Raw genomic sequence first — 17,113 nt, forward strand, 5'->3', positions numbered from 1 at the left:
ATCAGCCTCAGGTGATCAACAGCTGCAATGCCCAGTTTCTTATCTACACTTTTCCCAGTGCTTGGATTAGTGTCAAATCACTGGTACCAAGTTTTTACAGCAGTGCTGCTTTTGTTAAAAGAATTCTCCATTTTGTTTAACATCAGCATTCGAGAACTGAATGTTCTGCCATAAATTCAGTTAAAAAGAGATGATGGATTGCACTCCTTGCTAGGATATGTAGGTGCTGTGAGGGTTCGGGTCGAATCAGCCCACCATATAAGCAGAAGAAAATAACCCAAGCACTCAAATATGCTAATATTTTCTAAATAAAATCTCTCGTTGATGGAAGGTTTCCAAAGATTTTTTATTTTTTTTGTTATTTTCAAAACAATTATTTTGCAGATATGTATTATCTTGGTAAAAAAGTAGTAATGCTATTATACATCAACGAGAGATTTTGTTTCGAAAATATTAGCATATTTGAGTGCTTGGGTTATTTTCTTCTGCTTATAAATTCAGTTAAAACCTTAAACATAATGGGGGAGATTTATTAAGACTGGCATGTCATATGCCAGTCTTAATAAGAAACAAACTGAAGTAGGATGCGACAAAGCTATAAAGGGGCGCACGCCTCATTAACTTTTTTGCATCTTCGCCTATCCGTGTGCCACTGAATGAAATCCACAACAGCCAGTCGTTGGCATAAATTTCCACTATAATTTATGCCAGTTTCTGGCGTAAATTATACTAAATACGGCAGGCCATGGTTGCCACACCCCTTCTGCTAAACTCCACCCACTTATATAAAAACTGGCAAGAGCGTTTAAAAAGGCCCAAAAGTTTACATTTTTCGACTTTTGGGTCATTAACGTCCTTTTCTTATTTGGCATAGAAATTTAGCTAAATTCCCTCGATTATGCTCCAACACAAGAATAATCTTTTGGTATTGCATCCCTTGCAGTCAGGTTTCAGCATTTTACCTTGCCTTATAAATATACTTACAATGTAAATATGGTAGCTGACATAGACAGCAGTTAAATTTAGCACCAGTCAATGATTCCCCTGTAACACAAAAAATTAAAAGAAAGTCCTTGTCTTTATTGCAGCTCCCCACAGTAAATCCATGCAAACAGAGGGAAAACATAGAAACTCCATAATGTTGTCTCTACTCCGATACAAATTTAGGACCCCAGTGTTACATGGTAATAGTTCTTGTATGTATCCCTGCATACTTGTAGTTCCTTCTCTTATTTCAGATACTGGTCCTGGTCCAGGGATCTAGATCTATTGAGCTTTTTGTGCATATGTGCACAGAGAAGAATGACAATTTACATTAAAAACTTTCAAAAAGATCTTCAACTTAAAAATGATATATCCGCTGCATTGAAAAACAACTCTCACCGTTTGAGCAATATCTGTAAGACCCAGACTTACCTGGATTACATGTTTTACACTATCGCTCATCTTCCCCATTCTCCACTCAATTTACAAAACTCCAAAGATGGAAAAGCAAACTGGATATCCATTTTGCCAAGAAAGATTTGCATTATATTTGGGAAACATCACTTATTTTTCACTTCATGCTTTCAGATTTTTCAATAAACGCTTTATAAATTACTCATTCGTGGGTACCTTTTTTCAAGTAGTTTAGCTCTTGCTGTACTGGGGTAATCCTCCCCATGTTTTTAATGTTGTATCATAACAAGCACTTATGATTATATCTGGTGATCTTTCTATAAATACTCTGAATCCAAGTATATACAATGATTTGTATTGTCATCAGTCATCATTTGTGCTGGAACCTAAAAAAGACCACAAGGAATACAAATTCCCAAATCGTATAAATATGTGTATCCACTTTATTAACACATTAAATATCAGATAATAATTGATAAAAGTACAATCAGTTAAAATAGGGGAGAAAATGGGCATAGAATGACACAATGTTCAATCACAGATCGCACCACCAAAAATCCCAAAACATTGCACGTATAGGGTGTAATGATAATCATACATAGTATCAATATTGCAACAATTTCAAAATAAATGAATCAATATATTGTATGAAAACCTTCAAGATGCCAAGTCATGTGGCTGTGTAAACCATGTTGCGGGTGCCACTCAATCACAATAGTATACGTCATACAAGCGGAATAGTGGTATATGAAACTAAGTATGGGCATATAAGTATGTGGGAAAGGAAGGTTACTCCCGATGACTAACTAGTACCAATGTTACATAATGTAATGCCCCAAAGAATGTACAGCCATCATTCCACTAAGACAAATAAATTACAGCCAGGCTGGTAAAATATACAAGAACTCAACCCCTAGACATCTTTCTCTGTGTGAGGTATCAAGGAGGACAAACACCTCGACGCTCGATTTGCTAGACTTATAGCTTCGTCAGAATGGCGGTAGAGCCCATGTAAAGTCCTATTGGCACATTATTGCCACTTTATTAAGAAAATATGTCTTTTCAATCTTTCTAACGACTAACCAAAGCTATTCACTGGAAAAGTCCCTCTCTTGATTTTTAAGAGGTCAAATGTTGCTTTGCCTGGGACATTAATTGTTAATGGAAAAAAAAAATGTAACAAAATTGTACACAATCTTAAAAGATAAGTACAACCAATTCCTCAAGGTTTGGTCTTACTTTGAACACAAGGTTTTTTGATCTTTCTTTATTTATTGTCCACGTCTAGTGTTTTGCAGAAGATGTTGTTGTTGTTATTATTATTATTAATAATAATATTATTAGGACTAATACAAATGTTGAAAAAAAAGAAAGATTGTTTTTCAGGATCTGGTGTTGGATTACTGGTGAAAACAGGGGCTGCTAATTGACGGGAGCATTGGGGGATGAGGGACATAGACCATCACTAAGTAAAGTTACATCCCAATGACCTATCATCTTTAATAAATGTCATATTATTAATACTATATATAACGGATCGCTTATCATTTATATTTGCACTGAGAATGAAATGCTTCGAAAATGTTACATTTACAAGTTTTTCATGTCAATCAGTTTTTAGGGTAATTGCTAAAGATAAATAAAGAAAATCCTGATCTTCTTTCTTTTGACTAGTTTTCTGTTACTTCTCAGCAATGTTTATACTATGATGCAGAATGCTTTTATCTTATCTCTTAGCAGCTCCTGAATTAGATCACAGCTCTGAAGTTCACACCAGGAAAACTGTTGTGAATAAAACTATTCTTTCATATATTCACAAATGTTTATTGGAATCGTGAGATTATATCACCCAACCACTGTAGTATTATTTTTTTAAGTTCAAGAGGATTTTAAAGGCTGTATCATTGTTCTAGAATACAATGACCATTAGTGTTTTTGTTACTAAGTACTACTGCGATTTAAAGCTGCTGACAACACCAGACGCTAACAATGAAATCATCTCTCTTTCTTCTCTGTGCAGTTTAGGCAGACACTCATTTGTATGTGAGAGTTCAGCTTGTCTGCTGTGTCTGGCCAAAGAGACGGATACTAATGGCATATGTTAATTACAACCCAACAACTTCCTTTCATTCGGCTGTTTATTAGCATTCTCAATTCTGCCCCATAGAACCAGCTGGCTCTAAATGATAAAACTGTCAGGGGTCACATGTTATTTTCAATCTGGGTTCATGATGTTCAACAGATTACCCTTGTCAAGCAGCCAACAAATCCAGCATCACATCTGATAAACTCTAACAAGGAAGCCGGTTGTAAAGTTCCATGACCAGCTCCAGAAACTGGATAATGCTATCACTGCGAAAGACATGCCAACAGTCATAATGAATTTACCATAATGCAACAGAGTCACCATTGCAAATGTACAGTCATGATAAACAAAACATTTTGTAAAAGTTATTTTACACGTTGCCAGTAAAGAAATATTTAACCACTGAATTCATTCACTTGTGACAAGGAAGGTAAATTAGATATGGAAAAAAAATCTGATTGGGACAAAACAACAAAAACAAAATGGAATGAAAAAAACCAAGGTGAATGTGATGATTTTAATTACAACTAATTAATTGCAACTTTCTAATTACATTTTATTAAAAAATATTTTTCCTTTTGAGATGCAGCTGCTTTGAATCCTGTTTACAGAGCAGCTGTAACTAGCGCTGAGAACTGAATCCGTCAGCTCGGCGGGACTGACGGGTTTAGTGTCCATCAAGTTCAACCATTCTAGCGTTGTCATCCGCAGCATTAAAAAGATAATTTACAGATACTCGGCTTATCGGCTGAGTTGCAAAACATCAACCATACTTTAAACTGGAAACAGAAAAAGGTCAAAATGAGCAAGGCAACTAAAACATTGGCTGTTGAATATCTGCACAAGAGCAATATAGATGGCTGAGCCTGGGATGTCTTAGTTTCAGATGTTTGTCTATAAGAGGAGAACATATACTAAACACTTGACGCCTTCTCTCAAACACGGCTGAGGAAATGTAATGGCATGAGGTTGCTTTGGTGCTGGTAAGGTGAGAGATTTATCCAGAGTACAAGGAGTAATCATCCAGAAGGGCTACAACTCTATTTTATAATGTCATACCTTCCACTGTGGTCAGCTCTTGATGTAGCAACCCTGTTTAGCAATTTTTGTTTGAACTCGGTTTTTATTGAAGGTTTCACAAAAAAACTGTTATGAGAACAAAAGAACAGTGTTGGCTCATGATCTCAAAATACAAAAGGGGGATTTATCATTCGTTCCACGCTAGTTTTCTCACGTAGAAAAGTCGCAAATGCCTCAAAAGTCGCAATCTGCACAAAAAAGCATTGCCTCTTGATAAGGTGGATGTATAGTATAGAAATGAGACCTCTATGACCCTTGTTCCTAAGAATACGGATAAGACTAAATAGATAATCGAGGGTCAGGAAACTGTGTCTGCAATGCATGCCTCAACATTATGAAGAACTTTTGTTGCGGTTGGTCAAATAAAAGAAACAAATTAGTACAACTGAGAAAATAATCCCAGAGAGGACAAAAACTGGGCATCCTGTTACAAAGTAACATAGGTTAAAAAAAGACAAATGTCCATAAAGTTCAACCTTTCTCAATAAATTACACGTCATTCATTGATTGATTGTTGTGCCCGCGGTCGCTGGCCGCCGGCACGTCCTACTTACCGACAGCCGCGACCGCGGAACACTCTCTTCATGCCAACATCTCCCTCCCCAGAGACGCCAGCACGCGTGGCTGCAGCTCTCCACTGATTCCTGTGTTAAGTTCCCTAACCAATCCCTATGCACCCTGGACTTTAAAAAGGGCTCTGCCCTTTCTCTCCTTGCCTGAGTCAATAACAGTCTCTCGGATATGAGTACCTGGGTAGATGATCAGGCAGATGCTCGAAGTAGCAGACACGTGGTAAACCAGGCACAGATGATGCTTGGCGTAGCAGATGACACCAGACATATGAGGCCCACCCGACTCCAACGATAGGCTTAGGCTCAGGAACAAACACAGCAACAGGATACAAGATACAGGCACATTGGGAGCAGGATACAACTAAGAGACCATTTGCATACATGAACACAGGAATACAAACTTGCTCAAGCAAGAGGAAGGGGAGAGCCCTTTTTAAATTCCAGGGTGTAGCTGGTTTGATTGTGTAATTTTAGACAGGTGCACGCGCTGGCCCTTTAAGGTCAGGCGTTAGCGAACGCTCACCCTATGGGACACAGGAGAGCACTGTAGCCGTGTGTGTCAGTGTCCCTGAGGAGGGAGATGCCGACATCCAGATACAGTCCTGCGGTCGCGGCTGCCAGTAAGTGTGACCTGCCGGCGGTCAGTGACCAAGGGAAAAACAGTACCCACCCCTTACGCCCCCTTTTCTTAGGTGCAGAGCATAAGAGAAACTTTTGGATGAGAGCTGGGGTATAGATGTTCTCCTCTGGCTCCCAGGACCTCTCCTCAGGACCAAACAATTTCCAGTCCACCACATAGAATGTCTTTCCTGCTACCCTCTTGTAGTCCAGAATCTCTTTCACCTCAACTGCATAACGAGGAGATATTGTAGCAGTTCAGAACCACAAGTTTCAGGAGGGACACATGAAATGAGTTGGGTAGTCTGAGGTTAGCAGGCAGCCGAAACTTATAGGAAACATGGTTTATTCGTTGCAGGACTTCGAAAGGTCAGAGGAACCAGGGAGGGTATTGGTAAGCGGATGTTTTTAGAAGATAACCAGACTTTGGTTCCAGGGGGAAACTGAGGAGGATCTCTTCTTTGCCTATCAGCATTCCTCTTCATGTGGTCGACCGCCTGTAGGATAGATGAGCTGGTCAGCTACAGATGTGAAGAAAGTCCCCAAACGTAGTTAGCTGCGGGTACCTGAGATGTACCAGGAACTGGAAGAGGGACCCGTGGATGTTGGCTGTAAATGATGAAGAATGGAGTAAAGGCAGTAGATGCACTTGTGTGATAGTTGTAGGAGAACTCGGCCCAAGGAAGAAGCTGCACCCAGTTGTCATGCTGAACATAAATTAAGTAACAAAGGTAATTCTCCAATATTTGGTTAATTCTCTCGACTTGGCAGTAAAGCTGCATTCACATGAGCGTATCAGATTCACACACGTGAAAAAGGCGCGTGAATCTGGCCCGTGTGTGTTTCGTTATGCATCAGTGTATGTTTTGTTATGCATCAGTGTTATTTTTCGTTATGCATCAAAATATTTTCAATCTAATTGATGCGCAAATCACGCACCGCACACGGATGTGAATCCGTGTGCAGTACGTGGTTTTTACTCACTCATTGACTTCAATGGGCACGTAGGTGCGTGAAAACGCACCAATATAGGACATGCAGTGAGTTTTACGCAGCGAACTCTCGCTGCATGAAAACTCACGCATGTGTGAATGGCCCCATTGAAATCAATGGGTCCGTGTGCTGCGTGTGATTTTCATGTGCAGCACACGGACGTTATTCACGTTCGTGTGAATAGGCCCTTAGACTGAGGATGATAGGCAGAGGAAAAGTCTAATTTTACATCAAGAAGTTTACAGAGGGCTCTCCAGAATTTTGAAGTGAATTGAACACCTCGATCGGACACGATATGGAGAGGCAAGCCATACAGAAGAAAGATATGTTGTATGAAGAGGTTAGCCAGAAGAGGAGTAGAGAGAAGACCGGTTAGTGGGATGAAATGTGCCATCTTAGAAAAACGGTCCACCGCCACCCAGGCAGTAGTGAATACAGCCGAAAGAGGAAGGTCCATAATAAAGTCCATTGCAATATGCTGCCAGGAGCATCGGGCACTGGTAGAGGTTGGAGCAGGCCAGCAGGTCTGGAATGAGAAGCTTTATTAGAGGCTCAGACAGTGCAGGAGGAGAAAAAGTCCACAATATCTTTAGGCAGCGTGGGCCACCAGTATTGACGTGCAATTAGGTCCTGAGTCTTATGAACGCCAGAGTGCCCGGCCCATTTGGAGCTGTGTCCCCAGCGGAGAATCTTTGTCGTATCTGCAAGATAGACGAAGGTCTTCCCAGGAGGAGTGTCTCTTATTTTTAGTGGATTGACGGGAATAACACTGGAAGGGTCTATAACATATTGAGGGGTCTCTTCAGAGTCTTCCGTCTCAAAAGACCAGGACAGAGCATTGGCCCTCACATTCTTGTCAGCGGGACAGAAGTGGAGCACAAACTGGAATCGGGCAAAGAACAGCGACCACCTGGCTTGACGAGGATTTAACCGTTGAGCAGACTGGAGATATGTAAGATTCTTTTGGTCGGTAACGATGAGGATAGGATGTATAGTGCCCTCCAGCAAATGTCTCTACTCCCCCAAGGCCAATATAATGGCCAGTAACTCCCGATCCCCAATGGAGTAATTGCAATCAGCAGGGGAAATAAGTCTTGAGTAGTAGCTACACACCACTGCCTTACCCTTGGAGTTTCTCTGGAACAGAAGTGCACCTGCCCCAACAGAAGAAGAGAACTGTCCGGATATGTCTGCATGATGGAGAATCGAGGCTGAAGTTAAGGCACTCTTGAGGCTGTGAAATGCTGACTCTGCCTCTGGGGTCCACACTTCAGCGTTCACACCCTTCTTAATAAGGGCAGAGATAAGAGCAGTCAGCGATGAGGAGTTTGGGATAAACTGCAGGCAGAAATTTGCGAATCCCAAAAATCACTGTATGGCCCGATGGCCCTGAGGACATGGCCAATCTAAGACGGACTTCACCTTCTCTGGATCCATTTTGAGACCTTGATCGGAGATAATGTAGCCCAGGAATGGCAGAGAATTTTTCTCAAAGAAGCATTTCTGCAGTTTAGCATATGGACGATTCTTCCTTAGCCGCAACAGGACTTGACGAACATGCTTCCGATGCATTGTCGGATCTGGTGAGTAGATCAGGATGTCATAGAAATACACCACCACATAGAGGAGGTCCCGGAAGATGTCCTTCACGAATTCCTGGAATACTGCTGGAGCATTACACAGACCAAAGGGCATCACAAGATACTCGTACTATCCATCTTGGGTGTTGAATGCAGTCTTCCACTCGTCACCCTGACGAATCCAGACCAGGTTGTAAGCCCCACGTAAGTCCAGCTTAGTAAAAATCTTGGCTCCACTTATGTGATCAAAGAGCTCCGAGACTAGTGGCAAGGGATACTTGTTCTTGACCGTGATCAGGTTAAGACTGTGGTAATCGATACAGGGTCGAAGAGATCCGTCTTTTATTTTATTAAACAACCAGGCTCTGGCTGAAGAAGTAGACTTCCGAATGAACATGGCCTGAGTCTCTGGCAAGGAGAGAGGATATACCCGTCCATTGGGAGGGGAGGCGTCTAGAAGCAGTTCTATTGGGCAATCGTGACAGGTTCGCTCAGGAGGAAGAACCTCAGCTTCCTTTTTGCTGAAGACGTCCGCGAAGCCAGCATAAGGTAAAGGTAGTCCAGAGAGTGACTGAGGCAAAGAAGGCTGTATATGATGAACCTGTGGCAGGCAGCGGTGGAGACACTTGGACTCCCCTTGGAGGACCTCTCCGGAGTTCCATTCGAGAGCCGGACAGCTTTAGGCAGGACAAAGAAGACAATTTGTTCCGCAAGGAGGATTCCGACTTGAAGTCTCAGCAGTCCTGAACAATATATGATCAGGTAGAGATTGCCCCTTCACCGAGGCAACAGCCAGGCGTCTCTCTAGAGGAACCGTGGGCAATTGGAGATGATCTACTAGATCCTGTTGAATGAAGTTGGCCGCAGATCTGGAATCCAGGTTGGCAGAGACATTATGCGTTTCTCCACTGGAAACAATGGTCACTGGAATGGACAGTTTGGGAGAGGATTTAGCAGTTGGCAGAGTTCCATTTAGGGTGGTCTCTCCAACCAATCCTAGGCACTGGAGTTTCCCAGCTTTTGTGGACATTGACGCATAAAATGGCCTCCGAGACCGCAATACAAACACAGTCCAGAAGTGTGTCTATGCTGTTTTTCCTGGACGGACAATTTTAGTCCACTTGCATGGGTTCCTCTGGCGGGAAAACAGAAGATAGTAGCAGGGGTCGCTGGAACTTGTGTGCCAGCTTAGGGAACTTTCTGTCACAGCAAGCTTCCTGGGCCCATTCCTGGATTCTCATGTTGATCCGGATAGCCAACAGAATGAGGGCATCCAGGGAGGATGGAAGGTCATGAGCAGCAAGCTCGTCTTTAATTTGCAGAGACAGTCCCTGCCCGAAGGTAGCAACTAAGGCCTCATTGTTCCAGGCAAGTTCCGCTGCCATGGTGCGGAACTGGATAGCATATTCTCCAACCGTGGTTTCGCCTTGATGGATGGTCAGAAGAGATGCAGCTATGGAAGATGACTGACCAGGTTCCTCAAAAACTTTACGGAAAGTCTGTAGGAACAGCTGCAAGTTGGAAATCTCTGTACCCTTCATTTCCATATAGGATTAGCCCATGCCAGGGCCTTGCCAGTAAGGAGGGAGATGATGAAAGCGAGCGTGGTCTCATCAGAGGGAAACAACCTTGCGTGCAGCATGAAGTGGATCTGGCATTGGTTAATGAAACCTCTGCAGGTCTTTGCATTCCCACCGTAACAAGGTGGTACCGGCAGAGAGGTTCTGGAGTCAGTACTGACAGGAGGAGCAGCAGGAGGAGGAACCGTGGTGTTTGCAGTAGGAGGATCCAAACGATGCACGATGGAGTTCATTGCCTGTAGGAGCTGATCCTGCTATGCCCGGAAGTCACGCATGTCTGTCTGCATCGCTTGAAAAGCTGTCATAGTTTTGGGCTGACCAGTGGGATCCATGGCCTGAGCGTATTGTCACGGCTGTAGGGTATGTGGACCCACTAGGTCGCTTCACCGTAGTGGAGAAGCAGCTGGCCAAACAACATTCAATAACAGTCTCTCAGATATGAGTACCTGGGTAGATGATCTGGCAGATACTCGAAGTAGCATACACGAGGTGAAGCAGGCACAGATGATGCTTGGCGTAGCAGATGACACTGGACGTGGCCGATAACACCAGACATCAGTAGATGACACCAGACGTGGCAGATGGCAACAGACATGGCAGATGATACCAGACTTGGCAGATGAGACACACACGACTTGAACAATAGGCTTAGGCTCAGGAACAAACGCAGCAACAGGATACGGGAAGCAGGATACAGCAACACTGGGAGCAGGATAAAACTAAGCGACCATTTGCATTGACGAACACAGGAATACAAACAACACTCAGGCAAGGAGAAGAAGGGCAGAGTCCTTTTTAAAGTCCAGGGTGTCGCTGGGTTGATTGGGTAACTTTAGACAGCTGCGCGCAATTGCCCTTTAAGGCCGGGAGTGAGTGCGCGCGTGCTACGGGACACAGGAGAGCACTGCAGCCGTGTGTAAGGAGGGAGATGCCGACATGAAGATATAGTCCGGCAGTCCTGGCTGCTGGACAGTGGGACGTGCCGGAGGTCAGCGACCATGGGCATAACAGAAGGTAAGCATAATAATTGTTTTACTTTTTTACGTATTAGTGTTATTTTTTTTTTATTATATTTTTTTACAGACTACTTCGGATTCGAGGATGACTTTTATGACAGCGTTTCTATTTTCAATAAAATGGTTAACGAGGGTTGTGTGGGGGGTTTTATGTTCATAAATTATTTTTCTTTGTTGGTGTTTTTTTTTAACATTATTACTACTGCCTTATTAAGCGTCCATTACTAAGGCGGGGCTTAGTGTTAGCCGGTGAAAAGGCTAACAGTAACCCCCCATTATTACCCCGGTTCCCACTGCCTCTAGGGGTACCGAGAAGAGCAGGGTATGATGCAGTACCTGACCATCTGAAGTGATTGTTCTTAATTAATTTTACAGACTAGTACATTAAGACAAGGAAATGTTTTGAAAAGTCTGCAATGCTAACGATGTGAAGCTGGATATCTGGACTGAAGCCCAGGATCAGAAATATTTACATTACGGGTTGGGTGCTATTTCCCCATACATTCTCTAATCCAGAAAATATGATTTATACTAATATACACAGTGGAGTCACATTATTATGAAAACCTCCTACTTTCGACATCGGAAACGTGTAGCCCATGAAGGAAGTTATGTGTCGTGGGCTAGCTTGGTGGGTATATAAGGTGTGCGATAGGCTGTCTCAACACATATCACTCGTTGTTGCCATGGGTAAAAGGGGCGATTTATCAGAGTTGCAAAAAGGGATGATTATTGGTTTTCGTGCCAAGGGTGTCAGTATTTTGTGAACTGTTCACGTGCTGCTGTGGTGAAAGTGTATTGTGAATGGACAAATGGCACCATTGGGAATAACTGACATGGAATAACTGCGGAGCACCATATGCCATTGATATGAGCGGTGAACGTCGGCTACGAAGGTGTGCGAGGGACGAACGACACACTACAGTGTAGCAGCTCACCATGAAAATCAACCACGGGGCTACCAGACGTGTGTCTAAAACAACAGTTTAGCAAACCCTACCGCATATGGGGGTTCCGAAGCAGAAGGATGGACACTGCTCCTAAGCTAACAAAGGAGCATCGGAAAAAAAGCTTCAATTTGTACGGCAGTATCAGATTTGGACCACCAATGATTAGCAAAGGGTTGCCTTCTCCGATAAGTCACGTTTTCTGCTTCACTGCATGGATGGACTTTGGCATGTCAGGTGAGAAACATCATGGAACAAACAATTGTTGTAAGAATACAAGCTGGTGGCAGCAGCGTGATGGTCTGGGGAATTTTTTTATGGCATTCTCTGGGCCCACTCATCCATGTGGAAGGCACTCTGAACTGATGTGGGTATGAAACCATTGTTGTAGATCACGTCCACCCATACATGTTGTTTGTCTGCCCTGGGGCAGATGGAATCTTCCAGCAAGACAATGCGTCATATCACACGGCTAGAAATGTCTATGTAAAGGATTTACCAGACACAGCTTCTGTGTCGACGCCCGTGATTAATCAGTCTGCATCTGCTCCTAGGTCTGATAGAGTGACTCAATCTGCTACCACCCAGGCTGGTAGGCTGAGGAGTGGGAGAACCTATCACAGCCTGGCCAGACGGAGATAGCTCCCGCCCTCGGTCTATTTATACCTTCATTTCCTGCTTTTCCTTTGCCTGTGATTCTGTCTGGCTCTGCTATTTCTGCTTGTACTATTGACCTTTGCTTCAATTTGACCCTGGCTTTACTGACTACTCTCCTGCTCTGCGTTTGGTACCTCGTACACTTCTGGTTTGACTCGGCTCGTTCACTACTCTTGTTGCTCACAGTGTTGCCGTGGGCAACTTCCCCATTTCCCTTAGCTTCTGTGTACCCTTGTCTGTTTGTCTGTCGTGCACTTATTGAGCCTAGGGACCGTCGCCCAGTTGTACGCCGTCGCCCTTGGACGGGCCGTGCAAGTAGGCAGGGACTGAGTGGCGAGTAGATTAGGGCTCACCTGTCTGTCTCCCTACCCCGACATTACAGTAATGTAAATGTAACTACCTTCCAAAAAAAACTTTGCTATTCTCGAGATTCTGAAAGTCAGTAAAAATGTGGATTTTGCCTTGGCAATGCAAACATTTCCCCTGGACTAAACCAATGCCTAATAATACAAAAGTTCATTGATTTTTGAGAAATGGCATGTCTTTACAAACAATATGGTAGCACTGGGTGTTGTGAGAAGTTGAAAGGAGCACAGCTGTTTTTTATAAAAATGGAGTATAGAGCGGTCTCACTGGCCATAATAAGTGGGTGTTGGCTAGATTTTCCAGCCAACACATCAAAATAACAGTCGGAATCGGATATAACTCAGATTATGCCAGTTTAACCCCTTAGATGTTGTGGTCAATAGTGGCTGCAGCATTTAAGAGGGGGTCGCCCCCTCCAACAGCCTGATGCCCTACTTTTTCGCGATCGTGGCGTTCTGATGGTTGTCATGGCAGCCTGGGGGCCTAATGAAGGACTCCATGTCTCCCATTTCTCTGCTCCTATAAAGCCCTTAATAAGAGCCGGTAAGAAACACAATATAATGCAATACATATTGCAGTATATTGTGCAAGCAATGCGTCGATCGCTGGTTCAAGTCCCCATGAGGTACTCGCAAAAAAAGTAGAAAAAAAACCTTTTTATGTACAAAAAAATATTGAAAGTTAAAAACAAAATCTTTTCCCATTTTCCCCCAAAAGAATGAAAATAAATAAATAAACATAATTAGAATCTCCGATCTCCGTTTCTGTAAAAGTCCACACTATTGCAATATATCATTATTCAATCCGCACAGAAATACTATTTTTTGGTCACCTCATCTCCCACAAATAAATGGAATAAAAAGTGATCAAAAATGATACCAATAAAAACTACAGCTTGCTCCTCAAAACACAAAGCCCTCACACCACTCAATCTATGGACAAATAAAAAAGCTATGACTCTCAAAATATGGTGACATAAATCAATTTTTTTTAAACAATGCGTTTTTTCTTTGTAAAGGTATTGAATGTATAAAAAAAACTATATAAATTTGATATCGCCATAATCGTATTGATCAGCAGAATAAAGTTAACATGTTATTTTTACAACACGGTGAATGCCGTAAAAACAAAATCCAAAAAAACTAATGGAGGAATCACAGTTTATTTCCTATTCCACCCCACAAAGAAATTTTTCCAGTTTACCAGTATACTATATGGTGCAATAAATGGTGCCCTGAAAAACTACAACTTATCCCACAAAAAACAAGCCCTTATATGGCCCTTATATTTTGATGGAAAAATATAAAAGTTGTGGCCTTTGAAAGGCGGGGAGGAAAAAACAAAAATGAACAAAAACAAAAATGGCTACAGCGACGAGGGGTTAAATATATGGCATGTTTTCATGTTTTTCATTCTTGTTTTTGTCTTGGCTTGAAAAAGGCCCTAGGTGGCCAAAACATGAAGTTGCCTATTTTTGACAGCATTAAATAAACCTTAAAAGGGTTGTCCGGGCACAGACAACTGATGACCTATCCACAAGATAGGTCATCAGTATATGATCGGTGGGGGTCCGACACCCGGACCCCACACCAATCAGCTGCTCCGGCTGCCTCCGGGCACTTGATGTCCATGCCGGAAGCAGATGGCTCTGGTCCAGAATAGCGGCCTAGCTGCAGTCCTGGAGTTCTGCTCTTATTCAAGTGAATAGGAGCAGAGCTGCAGTTCTGCTGCACGGCCGCTATGCAGTGTACGGAGCTATCTGCTTCCGGCTCCAAACTCTGCCACAACATCCGGTGCCCAGAGGCAGCCGCAGCAGCTGATCAGTGTGGGGTCCGGGTGTCGGATCTCCACTGATGATATACTGATGACCTATCCTGTGGATAGGTCATCAGTTGTCCTTGCCCGGACAACTCCTTTAAGTTTTATGGAAGCTCTTGGGCTTCCCTTTTCTAATATAATGCTATTATGTGTATTGCTCCCAGACAGGAGCAGGGCAGTGGTGCGGACAGGGCCATTCTCTGTGACCTGCAGGGGGTGATGCAAGACATTTTGCTTCCTCAAGTAGCTGCTCCCCCTGCCTTCCTCCAGCACAGTCAGCGGAACCGCCTGTTGAATAGGCAGAAGCAAAGTCATTCTGCTGCAGGATCCACAGCAGATAGGACCGTCGAGGACCGTCAACACTGATTTTTTAAAGAGGGGAGGAAGGGAAAAATCTCCCTCTTGCACTGCACTGCGACATCTCCATAGCTCTACTTAACTGTACTTTTTAAAGCAGACAATAATAAATTCCATAGACTACAACAATTTATATAAGAATAATCCATTTTCCTGGTTATTCCAATGCACATTCCTGTCACTAAAAAAATGTAATAATGACATTGTTATTTTAAATTAATAACTATTCCTAATAGGTTTAAAGGGGATTTGAGAAAAAAATTAAAGAATTTTGCTGGAATAATAACCTAGACAAATACCAGCTAATTATGTGTGGAAGTGTTCTCATAATGTTAACTGGCTTATAAGCAGCCTAGACTATTCTGTGTTCTGAAATGCTAATTAATCTCTCTTATGCTTTATAGCCTTTGATACGTTTCTGACAGCCGTGGATTTTCTATAACTGCAACTCTCCAAGAGGACTTTGATGTTGATGCACTTCAACCAAGACTCATAAAAAGAATATACGCCACAGCAAGGAACAATCCATTCATCTTGTCATGTAATGTTTAGGTCCAAAATTATATGAAAACCAGACCGTGATGTATGTGGCTGACCATTACTATGAATGGCATATATTTATGTTCACATTCAATATACTGTACTGTACTGTATATAACATGAGTGTAAAACAATCCAGACAAGATGTATATATCTCTTTCTACTATTCAGTGCTTTATGTTCTTTATCTATCTTTTTTAGATAACGTGTACTTCACCCGATAGCTTTTATTTTCCATTTCGGTGTACAGCCTGGAATAGGGCCTGGTTTGCTGGAGCGTGAAGGAGAAGGGCGGCTTCCACTCCATACAGACAGTCCGTGTCTTGGGCTGTCTGATGAGCCTAGGTAGGCTTCACCTGAGACGGCTTTTTAATTCAGGTGTGTGCTGTTCACACAGGGCTCTCAGTCTGGTGAAGACAGGCATGCTAGCCTGTGAGAGTCACCAACGTGTAAGGCTGGATTCACACGACCATGTTACATCCATAATGGACGGAACGTATTTCGGCCGCTAATCCCGGACCGAACACAGTGAAGGGAGCCGGGCTCCTAGCATCATAGTTATGTACGGGACAACTGTCCCGTACTGAAAACATGATTACAGTACGGGACAGTTGTCCTGCAGCGAGGCAGGGACTCCTAGCGTCGTACATAACTATGATGCTAGGAGCCCGGCTCCCTGCACTGTGTTCGGTCCGGGATTAGCGGCCGAAATACGTTCCATCCATTACGGACGTAACATGGTCGTGTGAATCCAGCCTAAGGTACAAACTGCCTATGTTGTGAGGTGCTGGGCACAAAGCTCAGTGTCTCGTAGTGAGGGACACTAAATGTGTTAGTTAGAGGCTGGACGGCCTAGGGTTTATTTTGTATGGTTTATGTTGTAACACTGCTTGCTGTGGTGAAGACAATAAAGCTAGCTAAGGCTGGTTTAAACCTTTTATTCAATGAGTTGGAGTGAACTTTATATGTGTGCCAACCATCTCACCCTGGAGATGGCGATCCTGTGAGCTAAGTGGTCCCCAAGATGTCACAATATATATATATATATATATATATATATATGTCTCAAGAAGTCTGTTGTGATAAAAATCCTAAATTTTTTGGGTTCGTGGCGCACGAATCGCGGCAAGATGGCAGCGATTGGCCATTTATTATTTAGTGGTTTTTACACGGTGTATAAGGCTGATATATGACACTTACTAATACACTGTGTTTATATGTTTGCCCCGTCTTATTTAATCTTGAAGCGCCGCCCCTAGTTCTCCAGGTCTCCTCCTTGGGCATTCCCTCTGTTCTCATCCCGAAAATTGCTGCTAATGGAGGGGGGCACGTGACGCATCCTCGTCTATCAGCATCTCCTATTTTAATGCATTGTGCCTGTACTAGTTTCCTGGTGTGCAAGTGCCGACAGCTTCGTATAATACTTTCATCTGAGCTTGCGCACCAGGAAAATAGCACAAGATAAAATAAAATGGGGCAGAACTTCTAAAAACAATTGGGCATAT

This window comes from Rhinoderma darwinii, chromosome 2 (assembly GCF_050947455.1).
Source record: "Rhinoderma darwinii isolate aRhiDar2 chromosome 2, aRhiDar2.hap1, whole genome shotgun sequence".
NCBI classification, from domain to species: Eukaryota; Metazoa; Chordata; class Amphibia; order Anura; family Rhinodermatidae; genus Rhinoderma; species Rhinoderma darwinii.